The sequence below is a fragment of the Silene latifolia genome, chromosome Y, assembly GCF_048544455.1.
Source record: "Silene latifolia isolate original U9 population chromosome Y, ASM4854445v1, whole genome shotgun sequence".
In the NCBI taxonomy this organism is placed as follows: Eukaryota; Viridiplantae; Streptophyta; class Magnoliopsida; order Caryophyllales; family Caryophyllaceae; genus Silene; species Silene latifolia.
Genome location: NC_133538.1, coordinates 143,898,868 through 143,921,935, shown reverse-complemented (window position 1 = coordinate 143,921,935; position 23,068 = coordinate 143,898,868). Strand labels below are relative to the sequence as shown.

General features: G+C 36.7%; 1 non-coding gene across 1 annotated transcript; it reads right to left on the bottom strand.

Annotated features, from left to right (window-relative positions):
- Positions 1 to 11,702: 11,702 nt before the first annotated feature.
- Positions 11,703 to 11,809, bottom strand: LOC141636436 (small nucleolar RNA R71). The gene has a single exon (XR_012541048.1). It is a non-coding gene; the product is annotated as a small nucleolar RNA R71 (small nucleolar RNA).
- Positions 11,810 to 23,068: the final 11,259 nt, after the last annotated feature.

Below are 23,068 nucleotides of genomic sequence, written 5' to 3'. Positions count from 1 at the left end.
GACACTTATATTTCATACGTTCATATTTTGAAGATTTTGTTTACTTGATTTTAAAGAGATGGACCTACATATATACAATGTTCCTTCTTCTAAGTTTCGGTGACGAAACTTCTTAAAAGGAGGGATGATTGTAACACCCCGTAAATTTGAAGACCTTTATTATATTTTAAAAGTAATATTTTAATCTATTTTAATTTAATATTAATTTATTTGAAATAAAATTTATTTGATAAAATATAATCTTATTTTATTTTGAAGAAATGTAATTATTTTTGATAGTTTAGAAATGTTTAAAAGTGATTTAAACTATATTTAAACCTTTTCCTTTGATAAAATAGATTTCGGATAAAAGTCGTAAAATTGAGATTTTCCCATTTTTTACGGTCGCTGGGTAAACGAGTTTGGATATTGGGCATATGAGTACTTAATCTTTTAGTAAAATCGTGTTTAAGAACTTTAATATTCTCGGAAATCACGTTCGACGAATATTCCTAATTACCGTCGAAACAAACCCAAAACGTAAACAATTGACCCAACCTCCCCATGCCATTTGTTGGACCGGCCACCTCCCCTCCACTTGTCTCCTCTTTCAATTTTCATTTCCTCCATAACTCAATCTATCTCCTCTTTCTCTCAAACACCAAACTTCTCTCAAAATAACCTCCTTACAATCCCTAAAACTAGGGCTGAGCAAAAAAGTCCGAACCGTATTTTTAAATCGAAACCGAAACCGAACCGAAAACCGAATTGTGGAGTCCGAATATTCGGTTTTTTTTCCGGTGCGGTAACTGAACCGGATTTTTTACTATAAAAACGGAGCGGATTCGGTTGTAGAAAATTCAAAACCGGAGACCGGTTTTTAAACCGGTTTCTTTATTTTTAGTTTTTTTGAAACCAACTGGTTTCATTTTTAGAAACTAAAAGTCAAAAATAATGTAAATTTAAAACCGGTAACCTAATTTTTCTATGTGTTTCTATGCATTTGATTGTGCATCTTTCTTGAAACCGGTTATAAAAACCGGAGCGGGTAAACCGGTTTACGGTCCGATTATTAAATTCCGAAAAAACCGGTTAACTGGATTAATCCGGAGCGGATTCGGTGTTGAAAAAAACCATTTTTTAAAACCGGTTACCGAACCGGTTTGCAAAACCGGAGCGGATAACCGGTTTTGCTCAGCTCTACCTAAAACCACCATAAATCCTTCATTTCTCCACCAATTTGCATAAAACTTATATATTTGGAATCCTCTCTTCAATCCTCATCTACTAGTAAGCTTTATTTTCATTTCCCCCAATTTCGTTTCGGGTCTTATCTTTTTAGGGTTTCGTTTAAGCTTAATAATTGTGTTTTTGTTGTTCTTATAAGTGAAGAATTTGAAGATGAGTTAGGTGACTCATATGTGGTTGAAGATGGAGAGTAATTTTGGGTTTTAGAAGCTTGATGTGACCATAATTAGCGCACATTTAGTCCCCGAATTAGCCTTGTTCCCATGCTTTTTGGTGCATATTTGGGTCATTTATTGTCTTTAGTTCTTTGTTTTGCATATTCTTTGAGGTTTTGTGTCCTTGGTAAGAAAGGAGTGCAAACCTTGCATTTTCATGGCAAAATGAGACTAAATTGATTGAATCCAATGACCAAGCATCAAGGAGAGACAAGATTAGAAGGCCTTTGTTCATATTATAGTAGTTGGGCAATGATGAGTAAAGATCCTTGCATCCCCAAGGAAATCCCCAAGGATTTTATGGAGAAAAGGGAAGAAAAGAAAAAGAAACAAGGCTGAGCAGCAATCCGAGCGGATTGACCTGAAGACGCCCGTCCCCAGGACCACAATCCGTGCGTCTTCCATCAAAGACGCCCGGCAAAGAAGACCCGAAGACGCCCGTCTTCTCCCAAAGACGCCCGGCAGAGACACAGAATCCGCCGTCCCGTGCCTAAGACGCACGGATTCCAAGACAAAAATTGTCTCTTCAAGCTTCAAGAAAGATGCCCTTCCTTCAGAAAATACCGGCGTTTCCCTAAGTAGGGACTTAATCATCATTTAAGCCCTTAGTTAACCCTAATGCATCCACCTAATTTCCACTATAAATACCCCATTAGTCTAATTAGAAGAGCATGTTCTTCTTATCAATTCTTAGAGTAGTTAATATCAATCAAATCTCTCTTTAGTTTTGTAATCAACAATTAATCAAGTTTTAATACAAGTTTTATTTCCTTAATCTCTCTTTTGTTCATCCTTTATTTTGGGTAATTGAAGATTATTTGGGTTATTATTGAGAGATTGACAACCTCTCAATCAAGCATCAAGTACTTCTATTATTCTTTGCTTTATTATTGGAATCATTAGTAGGTATACTTCTCTTAATCCTTTTTAATTATTGTTAATTACTTTCATTTGTTCATCATGTTTCACTTTGTTGGTATGATTGACAACCTTGCTAGCATGTTCAACATGATAATGAGTGAGTAGTTCCATAGCTAGGGTTAATGGGTAATTAGGGGAAACCAACATGGGGAATGATTCATGCTTAAATTAATATGCTTTCATAGTTTATTTGCTTGCCTGTTTTGATCTCAACTCATGCACATGTTATGTTTGATAAAATGCTAAGCCTATGAATCCTTGCATTTACAACCATCACTTATCTTTTCAATGAGACTTGTAAGACATAAACCAACTCGAGTCTCATTAGACCATGCATGTTGTTGAGTAGGGAAGACTAAGTCGACTTGTAGGTGTTGTACAATCTAATCGATTCGGCTCCGGGACCCAAACTTTCCTAGGATTGTAAGACATAACCCAACTCAATCTATCACAACAATAATTTCTTGCTTATAATTTGAGAACATGTTTGTATGATCAATTCCCATGAATCCCCTATGACCCCATGACACCCTAGTGCTTTTTATCAATTGTGTACAACCCTTTCAATTCATCTTGTTTGTTTACTTTCATTGCTATTTTGTTTAGTGATCTTCTACATCAACCCAAATTGTGACACCCCTAAGACACCATTAGTCTCAAAAGAAATATCATTTTAATTCCCGTCCCTTGGGACCCGACCTTTACTTGCCTCTTTACTAATTGTAGAGTTGTTTGTGAAGCTATAAATTGTGTTTTGGTCTAGGTGCTTCCAACGACAATTGTTCCGAAAAATAGAATATAGCTCCGACTTCGACCAAAAATGGCGCCGTTGCCGGGGACGGTGTTATCTTGATTTAGATTTTCTTATATTGTTATTAGTTGTGTCTTTCTTTGCCTTGAGGAAGTAAAACTCCTCAAGGTTTGCTCTAATTGTTTTCGAGTTGTTTGATATTTTGCATGTCTAGAAGGTCACAAGGTGATTTGTTACCTTTTGATCGTGAAATTGAAAGAACTTTGACAACCAATAGAAGACTTGCTAGGAGAAATTTGAGAGGTATTAGTGAGGTTGTAGATATTCAACCAACTATTGAGTTCATCAACTCTTTTGCAAGAGAAGGTGAGGAGAACCCAACACAAAATACAACACAAAATCAACCCACAATGCCTAAGTTTTCATCACATTTCGTACCCACCGAGGAGAACCTACCCAATGGTACTCCCACACCACAACATTTGACCGGAAATTTCATTGCTAAATCCGCATTTATCCAATTAGTCGAAAGGAGCCAATTTGGGGGGATGCCTAGTGAAGACCCTCATTCTCATATGGAGACCTTTTGTGACTATTGTTATGCGATTTCTCAAACCGGTGTAACTCAAGACCAAATTCGATGGGTCTTATTTCCTTTTTCTCTAATTGGCACCGCGAAACAATGGTTGAAGGGCCTTGATAAGGCCATGAAGGAAAAGTAGATCTATATACTTGACATACTCATATATGTTTTAATTTAATTTGTCATAAAATTAACAAATGATCTTATGCATGCAAACAAATAAACAAAATAAGGAAGAAACATCCATTCTTACATTGGATTTTCGGTTCAAATGGGATTTACTTCCTAATTATTGTCGGAGGACAATAATGAGATTTAAACATGTGATCATCATGATCAACAGTCGTGATCGCATTATTGTCGGAGGACACATATTCCAACAATCTCCCACTTGTCCTCGACAAGTGTGCGTCACCAATTCTCTTGTCCTATTACTATCTCCCACTCAATGCAAGGTGTCTTTCAGGTCGTACTTGCAAGTGATCATATCGAGAGTGGTTTCGTCGATCTGGAGAATAACTGATTGACCGGATTTATCCACCATGGATACATTCCGAGCGTGGCCACGCATTTCCAGTTCATTACTCCTCGAGTGGCCCTGAGATATTGGTATAACCCTGACTAGGGGTGGACAATTCCTATCGCACTCATTCCCTTCGACTAGCCACAGCCATCATAACCCAAAATATGCCCATTTGACCCCATTTACGAAGGTCGTAGTAACACAAATCAAAGTTAATCTGAAACTGTGCCATCTTAGGCGAATAGTCTTTAGTCAAAAGAATCGACTCATTTGAATACTATAGCAGCTCTTGCCACGACCAGGCTATATAAATTTGCTAGAACTCTATAAGCGGTCATTAGGCCCAACAAAATGTTCCTAACAGTCTGCCTATGTGATCGACTAGTCATCTCACATGACTCTATGGCACTTGAACTTGCCATCAATCGCATCACACTCTAGTCACTTTGAGACGTCACCTCATGTAAGTAACTATGGGCAAATACAATGTTAATCCATGTTCACTTTAACGGGGTTCAATTGTCTCCACAACCCATTTGTATATAACAATGTACAAGGTGAGTTAATAATAACTCAAACGACAAATGTCGACATCACACTCGGGTAGTCAATACCATATTACAACCTTGTGATGCAAATCGTAAGTGTAAACACTTATTGATTGCAGTAGAAGTTTAACATGCCATGTGTCCATGTGTTCAAACTTCTTTTACTTGCATTTTCCTTTACATTCATGTTCTCTCTCATAGCATGAATCTTACCAAGTACACATCAAGGTTCCCGACCTCGGTTTTGGTTCTTTATCTTGAAAGAACTTCTTTATCGATTATCACATAACGAACGAATTTGTGGTGAATGATATAACTTGTACTGATCAAGTACTCCATCCACACACAATGCACTAGGTATATGTTTTGCAGAATCTTGCAACAATTTGACAAGATGATTAGCCTAGCACTTCTCACAAGTCCTAGCATAGTTAGGAAAGATTAGTTTTGAGTAACTTCTTATTCAACTAAGTATCTTTCCAAAACTTCTTATTTCTCCTTTTAACTTGAAAAGTTTAGGATTTTCATAAATCCTTACATGTGTTCGGATTTTCTATAATATGTGCAACCTCTTGACACACAATAGAGCATTCCGTCAAACACCGAAATCGCTCATCGGATTCTACTTGAGAATTCATGACGTTTCTATTTTGGCTTACCAATGAATCATCATTCTTTCATGCAAATGATTCACTATTGGACATGTGCATGATTATTCTATTGGCGGAAACATTAGTTACTAATAATCATGAGATCAACCGTTCATAGGTTCAATGAACGACCATGACTGCTAATGGCAATTCCATTTTCATCTACATGAATAGCCTATGTGTATGTTGATATGATGTGTATCTCTTAATACTAATCCAATATTTCTTGTCGTAATTGGATTCATCATAGTCCAAATTCATCCAGAATTGAAAACTCAAATACTTCTTTATGAAAGAAGATATTAGCTCGTCATTCCTAACGAGTAATGAGTTGTAAACATTCAGAGGATGACAGCTCCCACTAAATTCCATGTCTTCACATGAAAATTTTTAATGCTCCCACTTAATTCCACATGTTTCGAAATTGATTACTCAATTGAACACATTTCAAAAATTGGAATGTATGTTGCTTTACAAAGTTATTTAAGATGAAACCATATATGTTCCCATCATATCCTTTCAAAATTCCTATTTCGAAGAGGTCTCATTTTAACCTTATGGAAAGAGATTTTAAATCTCTAACACACTCATGTCATAATGATGTGTGGCAATGTCATTTATTAAATATGAGTAATATCTAATACACATCCTTCAAAATATCCCTTTTAGAAGGAGGTTTAACCAATTCATTTTCACAATGAGGTTAAGTAATGACATCTGCGTGGTTTAAAACTTTGGCTATTGAAGATATCGGTATATCAATCCTTGCAACCTCTAGTCATAAATATCGCTTATTACTAGGATGTTACATTGATTTATTTAGGCTCTTAAGTAAATCTCAAGGTTGAAACTATTGGTCAAAAATTTCATAAACTTAGTCAAAACTCTAGTTAAGACTTTACATTAGTCATTTTGTTCCAAAACTTTCTTTTGGTCTCCTCGTGTAGTTATCTTAAGAATATGTTCTTTCGATTACTTCACTTGGTCTCTTTAGTCATATAGAACTTACTTGAGACCATAGATCTCATCTATTTGGTATACTATGTGAATAGATATACCCTTCATTCAAATCATTCTACCTTGCGTAGATCTCATTTACACAAGTACATAAATTTTTCTTGCCTCGTGTGTTGTGTCCTCATTTTTCTCCCACTCTATCTTTAGAATAAATACACTATAGATTCAAAGATAGCATATGAGACACAAATAATGATGTTGAAGTTATAAGGAGAACTATCTCATAGATTGACTAATAGTTTTAGATTTCATATGTGTACTTGCTGATTGACATACCTTTAAGAGAGTTCATAGACTCAAAATTACTTTATAAATGATCATACACAAGCCATAAGCATGTGGACATATAATGAAACCCGTCATTATATTTGTCTATTTGATCACTTTAAGTTATATGTTTCTAAGAGTAAGCATTTAAACATGAATTTTTAGAACAAAAGGATAAAATGATAAAACGGGTGACTTGGGTTGCAAACCAAGTCACCATTATCCAAAATACAAACCATTATCCAAAATACCTTTCCATGTTGAACACGGAAACTTAAGGTTCTAAAATTCAAAAACATGAATAAAATAAGACAATCAAAAGCGAAGCTCCATGAAAGCTATTCCTAGCTCCTTGATGGTTTCTTAAGCTTGCTTTTCTTTTCCTTTGTCTTTGCTTGGTGGAGGCCCTATTTACAATAAAAAGGGAGATACATTATCACAACTTTGTATCATAATACCATAGTTGAATTAGAAACATAAAAGAAAGGATAGTCATTTACCTACTGGAGTAATCTTTCCAGCCTTAATATCATCAAGGTATTTGGAACAATTTCTTTTCCAATGTCCCATACCATTACAATAATGGCATTTATCAAGAGGACCCTTCTTGATTTTTGAAGTGCTAGCTTCACAAGTCCTAGCTTTGGTGAATGTGGGAGCTTGTTTCTTACCCTTCCTCCCATTCTTTTTGAACTTCCCCTTACTCTTAGTGCTTATGTTAAGCACATCCTTGGGTGGGTTCACATTTAACCCCATGTCCCTTTCGGCTTGCACAAGTAACTTGTGAAATTCTTCAAGAGACACATCCTTGTCTTGCATGTTAAAATTCACCCGGAATTGAACATATGCTTTGACTTTGGACAAGGAGTGTAGAATCCTATCTACAACAAGTTCTTTGGGGATTTCAACCTTTTGAATTTTCAAGGTCTCGACAAGCTCCATGAGTTTGAGCACATGAGGGCTAACCTTTTGGCTCTCTTTGAAGTCGAGATCCAAGAATGCCGCGGCCGCCTCATATTGGATGATCCGCGGAGTTTGTGAAAACGTTGTCACAAGCTTGGAGTAAATCTCATTAGCATTGCCCATTTTAAAGGCTCTCCTTTGGAGATCCGCCTCCATCGGAAATATCAAGACATTTTTCATTGCGGCGGACTCCTTTTGGTAAGCCTCATATGCTTCCCTAGTGGCGGCGGTCGACCTAGTAGTAGGTTCGGGTGGAGAGGCCTCGGGAAGGTAACGAAGCTTGTCGTCACCTTGGGCGGCCAATTTGAGTTGGGCATCCCAATCGGAGAAATTTGACCCATTCTTTTCAAGTTTACATCGATCCATGAAGGATCGGAGCCATGATGAACTAGAGAGAGGCGTGGCGTTAGGGGTTGGTGTTGCCATTTGTTATGAGAAAAAGAAGTGGTCTACAAAACAAGATAGAAGGAGTAAAAAAATGTCGTTTTAATAATAATACTCGTAAAAATGTATGATTTAAACAAGTTTTATGCATTTTTCTAGTGGCCTCTACCCAACTAGATAAATGATTCCAAGACCCAAATTCATATCGACTTAGGCTTGGTATGGCCGATGAAACCTTTATCAATATAACTCGGTGGATTAACGTTTTAATCGATTCTACTTTTAGAACTCTTGGTCGATAAAATTACTCTAATAATTATCGATAGCCCAAAACACATCCGACAAGGGCACGGTATGGCCGATGAAACCCTTATCGAAAAACTTTTGTTGACTTCAATCCAAATTTCGAATAAATGTGTCCATGATCCAAATCCACATCAATTTAGGCACGGTATGGCCGATGAAACCCTCATTAACATGAACTCGGTGGATTAACATTCATCACCCACTTCCCCTACGTAACAAGGTTTGTACCCCGGTAGGGCCGAGTGCACTCCCTCGCGAAATAGGTTTTCATGGTTTCTACTATTTGGTAAGGCTATGTCTCAATTAATTGTTTTAGCGAGAGGTCATGTCAATTTATTATCTATCACGTTTTAAGTGAACTAAAGTGGTGAACTACGATAATTCTAATTGACACGGTCGATAAACTCGATAAAGATGATGATGCATGTTTTAGTTATGGCGATTTAGCGATGCATGTGACATATAAAAAAAAATGCAAAACATAAAAAAAATCCTAGTATGGCCTTCCTAAAATAGTAAAACTATTTAACTATTACATATTTGGAAACCAACTCCATTGGTCCCTTGAACTTCGGTTGTGGCACGCATCTCGAGGTAACACCGTCTTTATGTATCGCCATCTTGAAGAAATCCGTCTTGGGGAACTCCGAGATAAATTAAATTACATAGCAAATTACATAATTTCCTATTATACATTTGTTACTAAAATAAAATAAATCTATTAAATTACAAAACGGTGATACGAGATCACAATAAATTACAACCGAATCGATATTCCCATACATTTCGGGAAATACCAATTAAAATCTAAGGCCATACTAAGTAAAAATTACATAATTCAAAAATTACATAAATTAAAATTATGACAATCATAAAGAAAATGCAGCATTATAATATGTATGAACATGCCCAATTTATGCTAAATCGCCTTTAATTAGCCAATATCGTATATTACTCGGTTTTTACGGATTTGCGTGATTTCAACATTTTACAATCACAAAAAATACATAAATTCATATTTATGCGTAAGTTAATTACCCTAACCTCTTAGGACTCAAAATTTAGTCTTCACTAATTATTTGACCATAATTAACTCATATTTATAAAATTTGTTCATTAATGGACTTAAAATTACAAAAATAAGCTATAAACTTCAAATAAATCACAAAATTTCAAATAAATTCAAAATTTGAAATTTAAACTCATGAACATTCTGGAAAAATACCATGACACTCATAATGTTCAAAACCTTAGGTTAAAAAATTTCGAATTTTTTCGGAAAAACAATGTTGCGGTTTATCGGTTTTAACTAAAATAATCATCAAAAAACATGTGAAAAATTATATACATCAATTTTTCAATTTTAGATCTGAAAAAGATAATAAAATGCAACATATAACGTTTTTCCTTAGTCATAGATTATGTTTTATTAATTTTTCACTAATAATGACACTATTTATGCTATTTTTCTTCAAAAATCCATAAATCATGCAAAAAGACTTCACTATAGCCTATTATTTTAAACACATCTTATAAAATTACATGTGACAACATACTAAATTTCTATGAGAAGATTCGAAATTTATCTCATATTAACCTATTTTTCACCTAAATCCGAATTTAATAATGAAAAATCCATTTTTCGAGCATAAGAAGTCCAAAAAGTATGAAAATTTACAGGTTATCTCAAAATAATATATGTGACAATATATCCAAAAATCACTGAAAAATTAGAAGTATAGCTAATTTTAGACTGAAAATGACATTTTTACTCATAAAATCATATTTAAATGCCATTATTGTATAATATGAACAATAAAAATCCGTAAATTAACCAAAATATCCTAAAAACATTTTAGGACCAGAAATTTTAACATGCATGAATTAATCTCGTGATATATCATAATAACACAAATTATACAAGTTTTATATGTTAATCTTTATAACTCGGAAAAACTTTTAACCGATTTCCATGCAAACAACCATGGCTCTTGATACCGATTGAAGGAAAAGTAGATCTATATACTTGACATACTCATATATGTTTTAATTTAATTTGTCATAAAATTAACAAATGATCTTATGCATGCAAACAAATAAACAAAATAAGGAAGAAACATCCATTCTTACATTGGATTTTCGGTTCAAATGGGCACAAGAGAGATCACCTTTCTCTCTTGTTCTTGAGCTTTCCCTTTTGGATGAACAAAGACCCAAGTGTAGGATCTCTCCCAAGGATTTATACCCAAAGCTTACTCTTAATAAAATTAATACTATGAATACTAGATAATATTAATTTTGTAGAAAAATGACCCAAAAATATTATAGACACTTAATATTTTCGGTTTTATGGGAGGAGGAAGAAGGAAGTTTTTATCTCTCTAAAACTCAAAGTTTTATGAATAATGAATGAATAATACACTAACTACATTTTAGTGTATATTAGGTGAAAATAAGATGACAAACCAAAGTGGTTTTGTCATCTCAAAAACCGGGTGGAGGGGTGGATAGGAGGGAGCCAATGCATGCTAGAATTGTTCTTCACAATGAAAACTAGGGTTGCATGGCTAGGCTATTAGTGAATGATTATGTTTTCCACTAATTTAAACAACACAATATTTATCCTAATCCTCCCCTAATTTCGGTACCTTCATAAAATGGAACCCATTTTATTTTTGTCAAATTTGTCAATATGTCACATGTCATATGTTACATAAATTTGTTATGTATTTTTATCATATTAAAAATCAACGTATTAATAAAAATACGTCATATACAAAAATCGACTTTAGTAATTCATAATTACTTGTACCAAAATATTTCTCCAATTATAAATCACAATAAATTGTATTTATAATAATTCATTCAAATTTAATTGTTTCCTTAAACAATAATTTCATCTGAGTAATGATACAATTCGATTACTCAGACCGTATCTCATTTAATCAAATTTCAATGTGATACGTAAATTTTACTTCCAAAATCGTCCGTCAATTTTCAAGTAATTTAATTAACTCGTAACGTTATACGATTAATTAAGTGATCAATTAAGAGTGTTGCCCTATAGGTATGACCTAGGGGATCAACTGATCACCACCGTCCGCACGACGAAATGTCAAACTCTAGTCACCAATCATTACCGATATATGTTGATCGGTTGACAAGAAAATTACTTCCCAATTGTATTCTTTATAATGAGATTTAAACATGTGATCATCATGATCAACAGTCGTGATCGCATTATTGTCGGAGGACACATATTCCAACAGGCCACTCTCGGAATTGATTCTTGGAAGAAGTTGGCTCTAGCTTTCTACAAAAAATTCTACCCACCGGAAAAGACTAACATGCTAAGAGCTCAAATTACGGGTTTTAAGCAAAGGGATGGAGAATCTTTGTATGAAGCTTGGGAGCGGTTCAAGGGAATTTGTCGCTCATGTCCTCACCATGGACTTAGCGAGTGGTTCTTGGTACAACAATTTTGGAACGGTCTATATGCAGATTCAAGGAACATTCTCAACATGGGATCAAATGGAATGTTCACCAAAGTTGATGACAATCAAACTTGGAACAAAATTTAGGAAATGGCGGTCCATAACTCACAATATAGTAGACCTCGCAAGGCTACTAGAGGAGGAAAGCATGAAGTGGACTCCGTTACTCAATTGGGTGCTTAACTTAGTGCTCACATTGATACCATCAATTTGAAGTTTGAAAAAGCTATGGCTAGATTTGAAGAAGCCTCGAAATCACTAAAGCATCATGTTAATGCCATGACGGCATCCTCATCAATCCCAAGTGGGATATGTGAGAATTGTGGAACTTTGGGACATGACTCAAGTGAATGTAGGGGAACAAATGAACAAGTGAATGCTTTCCAAGCATACAAGAGTGACACCCCTTATTCTAACTATTACAATGAAAACACCAAATTCCATCCAAATCTCTCATACAAAAGCCAAAATGTTCAAAACGCTCAAACAACATACACCCCACCTCCCATGAGAAACCAAAATCAAAGACCCTTTTACAACCAAAATCAAGGTTACCAAAATCAAAATCCATACAATCAACAAAATGACCAAGGTTTTGATGTTCAAAAAGCGGTCCTTCAAATGCAAAAGAATCAACAAGAATTTTTCACTCAAATGCAAAAAGATAGTCAAGCAAAGGAAACCACCATCAACAACATCCTAGCTCACACCAAAATGTTGGAAACCCAATTGACTCAACTAGCATCTTCAAGCTCACAAAGACAAAAGGGACAATTACCACCTCAAAGTAATCCCCCAAGACATGAAACGGTTAGTGCCATTCACTTGAGAAGTGGTACAAGGTATGAAGCACCGAAGAAGCAAGTTGAGGATGAAGTTGTGGAAGCTAGTGATAAGGAAGAAATTGTGCAAAACTCCAAAGATGGAGAATCATCAAAAGAAGAAATTTCAAAGAAAAATGAAGACAAGGTCAAGGAGAAGGAGCCCATTGTGATTAGACTTCCTTTTCCAAGTCGTCAAGCCAAGCCCAAATTTGATGACCAACTTGGAAAGTTTATGGAAATTGTGAAGAATTTAGAAGTCTCAATTCCTTTCACGGAATTAATCAATCACGTGCCAGCCTATGCGAAATACATGAAAGACATCCTCACAAAGAAGAAGTCGATCCGGAAGCTTGAGACTATCGCCTTCACTAAGGTGAGTAGCGCAATACTTCAAGGGAGTTCACCTCCAAAACTCAAGGATCCGGGAAGCTTCTCAATACCGTGTACCATTGGCGACACCACGATCAACAAAGCCTTGTGTGATCTAGGGGCTAGTGTGAGTGTTATGCCGTACTCGATGAGTAAAAGGTTGGGGATGGGAGAGCTTAAATGCACCAATATCACACTCCAAATGGTCGATAGATCGACGAACACATCATTAGGGATATGGGAAGATGTTCCTGTACGAATTGGGAAATTTTTCATCCCAGTGGACTTTGTCATTGTTGATATAGAAGAAGATTCCAACATTTCAATCATTCTAGGAAGACCTTTCTTACACACCGCGGGTGCGGTGATTTATGTGAAACATGGAGAGCTCACTCTAGAAGTGGGAGATGAGAGTATAACTTTTAATCTTGACAAAACTATGAGAGCTCCCCGTTTACATGAACCATGTTTCATGATTGATCATTATAGCCGGAAGGATTATAGGAAGAAGTCGGAACTCCAATGGAAGAAGAAAATTGAAGATGCTCCATTCAAAGAGCAAGTGAATTGTAACAAAGAGAGCTTGCAAAGCTCACCAAAGTCAAGCAATGAAGAAGATGGCCTCATTGGCCAAAGCAAGACAATGGGAGAGTTGTCTCTATCAACTCAAGAGATCTTTAGTGATCAAGTAGATGAAGTTTGTGGTCTTTGGGACGATGAGTTTGAAGGGATTTTCAATCCCTACATTGGTAATGCTATCGATCAAGACCGACAACAAGGACAAAGATCTATTGAAGAACTTTATCACGACAATGAACAAGCTTTTGATTACTTTTTCAAGGTGTTGAGCAACATCAACAACACCTTGGACATGCCCCCTTGACATCTCATCAAGAATGAGAGTTTGGTGGAGTCCTCCCTAAACCACTATTTGTAAATATTTCTAACTCCCTAACTCGCATTTTAATTCTTAATTTGCATTTTTGTCATTTTTGGATTTTTTATGCCTTGATCAAGATAATTATCATGTTTGAGAGAAGTGAGGGAGAGACTAATAATTTCAATTGATGTGTAGTGCTTTAGCTTAGTGTGGGGATAACAATTGCCTAGGCTATTCATGCCTTAGTAGTGCCCCCACAATGAAGAACACGAGATTTTGAAGAATGAAAAATGACAAAGGATATCCAAGGTACACGGATGGAACTGAATCCGGGTAAAAGGGGTAGAACCCGAGCGGTTTCAAGAGAATCCGCCCGTCTTCAGACAATCCGGGCGTATTGGGCAGAAGACGCCCGTCCTTCTGAGCTGAATTTCTGAAATTTTGTGACTGTTAACGAATCCGGGCGTCCTGCAGTAGAATCCGCCCGTCTTCATAAAGACGCCCGTCTTTTGGCTGAGAAAAAACGAGAAAAATCCTTGGAAAGGAATCCGCCCGTCTTCTCTGAAAGACGCCCGTCCCATGTTTTCAAATCCGCCCGACTTTGCTGCAATCCGCCCGTCTTTAGGCGAGAATTTCCCAACCCAGAACAAGCAGAATCCGGGCATCCCGAAGGAAAGCCGCCCGTCTTCCCCCTGCATTTCAAATTTTTCGGGTTTATTATAAACCCCATCCCACATTCATTTCCTCATTCCTTCATTCAAAACACTACCCATAAACCCCATAACTCCAAAACCCTCATCCTCTCCATTACAAAAACAAGATTCGTCAACAACATTCACCAAAATCAAATCAAAACATCCTTTTAACAACAAATTAATCACTCCTCTTTCAACAACAATCAAAACCAAGCACAAAATCTTCAACCTTTGAGTCGATTTTTGAATTCATAAAGGCAAAGCCTTTCATCTTTAAATCGATTTGGGTGCACTAGAAATTGAAGATTTTTCACTCTTTTTGGTTTATTCATCAATGGCAAAGACAAAGGGAGCAACAAAAGCAACAAAGGCAAAGGCACCAAAGGCAAAGGCACTCTCATCAAGACAAAAGAGTCTTCAAGCAAAGAAAGCATTGGCTATGGTGGTGGCTAGCCCAAACTTGGAGGTGCAACAACAACAACCTCCCATGGAAGCAACAACATCTACTACTCCGGAAATTGCTCAACTTTCGAATTATCCGGAGGTAATTTTCATTTCCAAATCCCATAGGGACACTTTTGCCAAGTTTGCTAGTAAATCATTTCTATCCACCAAGTTTATTTGTGAAGATGCCTTAGATAAGTTGGGTGTCCTTGAGCAAATTGGAGCCTTCTTTAAAGCCATGGGGTTAGAGAAATTGTTTACAACAAAAGAATTGACATACCCCTCCCTTACCTTAGAATTTTTGAGTTCTTTGAAAGTTAACAAGGTTGAGACTATGGAAACCATCGAGTTTCGCCTAGCTAATGTTAGTAGACGCATCTTCTTTGAGGAAATGGGTAAAGCTTTGGGTCTTAGTGATTCACCGAGTTATTTCAAGAATGTTGGCAAATATGATCCCGAACCCCTTTGGGAGGCGATTTCCGGAAGGAAATTCGAGAGCTTTCATTCTAGTAGCGCTCTATTAGTCCACCATCCGGGCATTAGAGTGTGGCACAAGGTTGTAGGGAACACCATCATTGCAAGAAAAGATACCAACCATTTCACCAAACTCGATTTTGTTCTTCTTGAGTCGGCCTTGAACATTGGAAGGGAATTCACCAAGCCTTTCAACTCCCTAAGACTTTTGGTGGATATATGGCTAAACGTTGATTGTGGGAAGCAAGGCACTACCGTTATTGTGAATGGAGGTCTAGTCACTCTTTTGGCTAAATACTTTGATCCTAACTTCAACAAGGATAGCAAGTATGAGGCAAAGAAGGGTGGTCATCTCATTGATATTGATACTATGACAAACAAGTATAAGTGGGTCTCTCATAACCCTCTTGACACCAAGTATGGGTGGCTCACTAGTGAGGCTAGATCTTTTACTTTGCCTTCGAAGATTTGTCGTTTAAGTGTCCACCGGACCAACTATCTCCTTCCCCTTTCAAAAGAGGCCGAATACATTATCCGATAACAAAAGGGTGAAATTGAAATGCCCTCCTCTTCCATTGTCACACCACCCTATCCTTTCAAGTACCAAGAGTTCAAGCCCGAAGGTGTTGAAGCAAGCAAAGATTATATGACTCTTCTTATGCAAGAGATGCACAAGCAAGCCTTCAAGGACCGGGAAGATGCTTACTTAGCCCAATATCCATCCCTCCTTCACTTAGCTAGGCAAGGACTACTTGACCCTTCATGTCCTTTGCCTAGTTGGGCGGATAGGGAAGTCTTCTTTCCGAGTACATCTAGGGGTGAGTTTCCGGGTGATAATGAGGTTGTCGGTGATGAAGAGGTTGATGATAACATTAATGAAGAAGCTAGTGAAGAAGGAGAAGAGGATGATGAGCAAGGTGAACAAGAAAGTGAAGAAGGAAGTGGTGATAAGTCCACTTTTAGTGAGGAAGATGATGATAGTGATGATATGATGGAAGATTAGCAAACTATGGAGGCTCCTACCCTCTTGAGGTTTCTCTACTTCTCTCTTTGTTGTATTTTATTAATCTTGATCATTGTTGGAGTAGTCCTAGCACCATAAAGGACTAACACCTCGGCCCCATTGAGGTGTTCTCATTTTATTGTTCCCACCTTTTAAAAATCCAAAATGACAAATTTAGTTTCATGCATTGCATAGTGTGTGCATGAACTACACCCAACCTTAGGACATTAGCAATAATGTCTAACTCGGTTTGGGGAAGTACATACATACACAACGGGAGGTAATCTAAATTATCCTCTCCGTCATAAACAAAAACCATGCATCATGTAGTGTAGATTAGTGTAGCTTGCATTTAGTGTAGAAATCATGCATCATGTTTGCATAATTTCCCATCATTTTGGCCATTGAGGACAATGCCCATATTAGTGTAGGGATGGGGAATTCTAACCTAACTTTTATTCAAAAATCCAAAAAAAATTGAAAAATCTCGAAAAAACCATAAAAATTTGAAAATTGAAAAACCAAAAACAAGTTCTTTTCCTTTGTAGTGTAGTCATGTATATATTATTCTATATATTGTGTTTGTTCTATCCTTGTTCACATTGATCGACTACGCCACATCCGAGACATGAGGATATTGAAGACCGCATGGTATGATCTTTCCAATCCCCTTTTTCCTCTTTATGTTAATGACTATGTGGCTTTATTTTGATTGATGCGGTATAACAATGTGAACTTAGGACTTGCATTTAGTTTATATGTCGTATTAGTTGGTAGAATCACTTGCATTAGGATGTATATAATAGTTGCATCATGGCATTTAGTTCCATTTAGATGAAATATTTTGAAAAGTGCCTAATTGAGAACTTTGACAAGAGCAACTAAGCCATTACAAATACTTTTTCAACTTAAGACTTCGCCTACTAGAATGGTTGTAAAACACCCTAGATTGTGTCATACTAGTGTCTTTCGACCCATGACCCAAGGCCTAGTCAAGGGTTTGCATGTGAGTCACCTATCCAACCCCGTGATGCGATGTGGACTTGGTTAACTTGTCTAGGTGACCTTGATTGACCTTGTGGTACGGCAACCCAAAAATACTTTCTATCAATAAGTTTGAAGTGCTCATTTCAAAGATTTTGTATGTGGAAACGTTTTATTGCCAAGGAAACCTCAAATGTTATGAAATGTTGAAATATTGAGAATTTTAGTTGTTTTGATGGAGGCGTACCACTTCGATGTGCTTTGGAGAGGGATCCATTGAATTGGGCCCCCACACGGTTGTGAATTCAACCGCCCAGAGACAGAGAGACTATCACCCCGAAAAGCTATTGTCTAGAGGTTAACCGGTTGCCTAATAAGCGATTGGCGAAAGCAAAGGACATTAGCACGGAAGGGACAAACCCCATCTCTAATGTTTAAAATGTGAAAGTCGAATGAGGTCAAATTTTGAATGCTAGTCATATCCACCCTTGTTTATAACGATTTGAACATTTCATTCCCAAAAATCCCTTTTGTCAAGCCACTTTGTCGAGCTTGGGACGATCCATGACCTTTAGTTTTGTAGAGAACTCGAGACTTGTCATGTCATATGCTACTAGCATCATGGGGATCATCAATCCATACCATCCGATCGCTCTTGACGAAAGTATTTGGAAATTGAGGACGAAAGTAGTCTAGTTTAACACCATTTGGAGGTGATTTAGTGCCATCCTCTTAGCCTTAGTAATTTGTTGAACTAATATTTGTGACGGAATATATGCTCTTAAATTTGTTCTCTTTTAGTTGCCTCCGCCACTTGATGAGGAAGTGGCTATTCCCTTTGTAGATGCATCCATTATTTGATTTTGTGTGCTTAATGTTTGGATGTGTCGCCATTTTGGCAAGACCCACCTTGCCTTGCAAGAAGGCATCCTACCTCATGGTTGTCTTGTTGTGAGTTGAAGGGGCGGAGTGAGACCCGCTAATTGTCTCATGTCGGCTATGTTATTAGGTTAGTTTAAATAATGGTCCTAGTCTTTGTCACCTCTTTACTCGGGACGAGAAAAGGTTCGGTTTGAGGATATTTGATGTGACCATAATTAGCGCACATTTAGTCCCCGAATTAGCCTTGTTCACATGCTTTTTAGTGCATATTTGGGTCATTTATTGTCTTTAGTTCTTTGTTTTGCATATTCTTTGAGGTTTTGTGTCCTTGGTAGGAAAGGAGTGCAAACCTTGCATTTTCATGGCAAAATGAGACTAAATTGATTGAATCCAATGACCAAGCATCAAGGAGAGACAAGATTAGAAGGCCTTTGTACATATTATAGTAGTTGGGCAATGATGAGGAAAGATCCTTGCATCCCCAAGGAAATCCCCAAGGATTTTATGAAGAAAAGGGAAGAAAAGAAAAAGAAACAAGGCTGAGCAGCAATCCGAGCGGATTGACCTGAAGACGCCCGTTCCCAGGACCACAATCCATGCGTCTTCCATCAAAGACGCCCGGGCAGCAGCACCCAGAAGACGCCCATCTTCTCCCAATGACGCCCGGGCAGACACACAGGAATCTGGCCGTCCCATGCCTAAGACGCACGGATTCCAAGACAGTGCAAATTCGTCTCTTCAAGCTTCAAGAAAGATGCCCTTCCTTCAGAAAATACCGGCGTTTTCCTAAGTAGGGACTTAATCGTCATTTAAGCCCTTAATTAACCCTAATGCATCCACCAAATTTCCACTATAAATAACCCATTAGTCTAATTAGAAGAGCATGTTCTTCTTATCAATTCTTAGAGTAGTTTATATCAATCAAATCTCACTTTAGTTTTGTAATCAACAATTAATCAAGTTTTAATACAAGTTTTATTTCCTTAATCTCTCTTTTGTTCATCCTTTATTTGGGTAATTGAAGATTATTTGGGTTATTATTGGGAGATTTACAACCTCTCAATCAAGCATCAAGTACTTCTATTATTCTTTGCTTTATTATTGGAATCATTAGTAGGTATAATTCTCTTAATCCTTTTTAATTATTGCTAATTACTTTCATTTGTTCATCTTGTTTCACTTTGTTGGTATGATTGACAACCTTGCTAGCATGTTCAACATGATAATGAGTGAGTAGTTCCATAGCTAGGGTTAATGGGTAATTAGGGGAAACCAACATGGGGACTGATTCATGCTTAAATTAATATGCTTTCATAGTTTATTTGCTTGCTTGTTTTGATCTCAACTCATGCACATGTTATGATTGATGAAATGCTAAGCCTATGAATCCTTGCATTTACAACCATCACTTATCTTTTCAATGAGACTTGTAAGACATAAACCAACTCGAGTCTCATTAGACCATGCATGTTGTTGAGTAGGGATGACTAAGTCGACTTGTAGGTGTTGTACAATCTAATCGATTCGGCTCCGGGACCCAAACTTTCCTAGGATTGTAAGATATAACCCAACTCAATCCATCACAACAATAATTGCTTGCTTATAATTTGAGAACATGTTTGTATGATAAATTCCCATGAATCCCCTATGACCCCATGACACCCTAGTGCTTTTTATCAATTGTTTACAACCCTTTCAATTCATCTTGCTTGTTTACTTTTATTGCTATTTAGTTTAGTGATCTTCTACATCAACCCAAATTGTGACACCTCTAAGACACCACTAGTCTCAATAGAAATCTCATTTCAATTCCCGTCCCTTGGGATCCGACCTTTACTTGCCTCTTTACTAATTGTAGAGTTGTTTGTGAAGCTATAAATTGTGTTTTGGTCTAGGTGCTTCCAACGACAATTGTTCCGAAAAATAGAATATAGCTCCGACTTCGACCAAAGCTTTCTCAAGTTATTACTTGTCTCTTTTCTAGCTTAAGGTAACTATTCTGAGTTACTCGACGATTTAATGTCACATAGATGTTGTGTTTTGAAGAGTCTATTGATCCAAAATACTCAAGAGGGGAGGGGGGGGGGGGGGGGTGAATTGAGGATTTAAAACTTTTTAAATCTTTTCCGATTGTGTGTGTGCAATTAATTATTTAAAGTTTATTGATTAAACTTTAACTAATCAACTAACGATTGTAATCAAAGTAAACGAAAGAACGAAACAAGAAGAGACACGCGGATTTTGAAGTGGTTCAGTTTCACAAGTCGAAACCTACGTCCACTATTCTCGATTAATAAATTTAGTACCTTTCTACGGATTACAAATTTACTAACCCAACTCGTACAACTAACTCTAGCTGTAACTCAATGAGTACCGTTAAATACTCAAGTGACTAACTTACGCTAATAAGAAAGCACTAATGATTCTAACAAAGGTTCACGTTAATGAACAAGTTAAGAAATCAACTAAGCACTATTATCTTATAACGATAAATAAAGAACAAGTATACGAGTTTTGTAAACACACGACCTTTCAAAATTAGCAAATCGGTTTTCGTTAAAAACACACGGTTTGCTCTTTAAAATATGAAAACAATTTTTATGCTTAAGGTCTCTCTTTTAGATGTTGTAAATAGCAAAGTATTTATAGGCAAGGAAGAGGAAGGCTACACGGTTTCTACAAGAACCCTAATAACCGAAATAATAAGATATAATTACAAATTATATCTTCTTATTATCTCTTACCTAAAAGCCATAAAAGATAATAAAGAATATTCTAAAAGATCGAATATAATCTTTCCAAATATTATCTTTACCATAAATTCTAAGATTATGATAAGATTTCCTAAAACAAGAATATCTTTTACCATAAACAAATATATTAACTAAGATATAAGATATGTAAAGATATTATTATAGAATAAAATCTTTACCTAATATCTCATAGGCAACACGGCATAACACGGCTCATAGGCTCGTGAACCATGCAAACCCTAATCTTAGTATATAATTAGAATTTAGGTTTTAGGAGAGGCTAGATGAAAACCCTAATTGATAGTAAAGTCCAACTCATAAGTTGACCCAATAACCATCAATTAACGCTAACAATATAACCGGACTCCTCACTAAACCGGGCTTTATAAAATAAATACTTTCATTAAAACATATAAAATAAACTTTAAGAAATTGCAAAACAATTTTCGAACCATTTAAAAGTCGTGTATAAAAACTCAGCATTTCAATGTTATAGTAGAAGAGCTATAACATTGAACTCTTTTACTAGTAATGTTATAGCTGCAAAGCTATAACTTTACTAATTAAGAAACTCATTCTTTGATTACCATTACGAGATAATCACCTATACTATTCTAATCTTCAAGGAGATCTTCGAGTATAGGCTACATCATCATCCAAGCTTGATTAATCTTCTAGACGAACTTCGTCTTCACATAATACTTGAATGAATCTTTGAATTGTTTGATCTTGAACAAGGACTTGAACTTCTCATGTAATCATCACAATCCTCTTTGTTGCTTGTAACAGGTTAATGCAAAAACACTTAACAAACGATTACACGCAACAAATATATAAAATATAAAACACCTTGACATCATCAAAACATAAACACATAATCTATATGGTCCAACAAATTCCCCCTTTTTGATGATGGCAAGTCTCCTAAAATTGTGACTAATGAAAAAGTTCCCCCTCAATATAATACCGTTATCTTGATAATAAAGATTAACGCAAGATCAAGATAATTTTTCAAAAAACCGAAACTTTAAGGACTTTAAGAGACAATTGGTCTTGACAAGGAGCAAGCTTAGGTAGATGCTTACTATAGACGTTCTTTCCCCCTCTTGACATCATCGAAAAGTTAAGAACAAATAAAAAATGACTAGAATAATATAGGACGAGACAAGAGATAAAAACGCCATAAGAAAATAGAATAACATGCAAGACTAAAAGCATCCAAAAGATAATTAACATACAAACTAAGAATTAAACATGTCTAAAGCCAAAGTGGGCCGAATGATCACATGTCTAATAGAACACTTGGGCCATAACCACAAGTGTAATGCCAAAATGGGCCGAATAAAAGTTTGATTAACACACTACTAGATGAAATAAAAGAAAAGCTAATTAAGGTAAGGGCTAATGAGGGTAGGACGAGAGAAAATCAGATGTTGCGGGTCTTATACGGGTTCACGTAGTCGGGTCGAGTACGGTGCTCCAAAGCATCCGGGACGGTCGAAAGAACTCCTAACCAACTGTGAAAGAGTACCAATGCTCCTCTCAAAATTAAGGACCTTCAAGGAAAGAGCCTTCGTAGCTTCCAACGTAAGAGCTTGATCTCCCGCCATCGCTTTCCCGTGCATCACCAAAGCACCACCCTGACTCGTAAGGAAAGTGAGACGATCACCGTGTGGGAACACTTCCCCACGTATAGCCTTCAGCTCCCTCTCAAAACCCGCTAATCTCTTGTCCACATCCTCCATCCACGAGTACACCCGACTCGCATCCAAACCCGAGTCTAAAGACCGAGATGGTCCAACCCGTGACAATGCCGTAGCCAAACTAGTCGAATGCTCCTCGAATTTCTCCATTAAACCACTCATAAATCCCTCCAATTTCGACTCAATAGCTCCTAAACCCGAATCCACC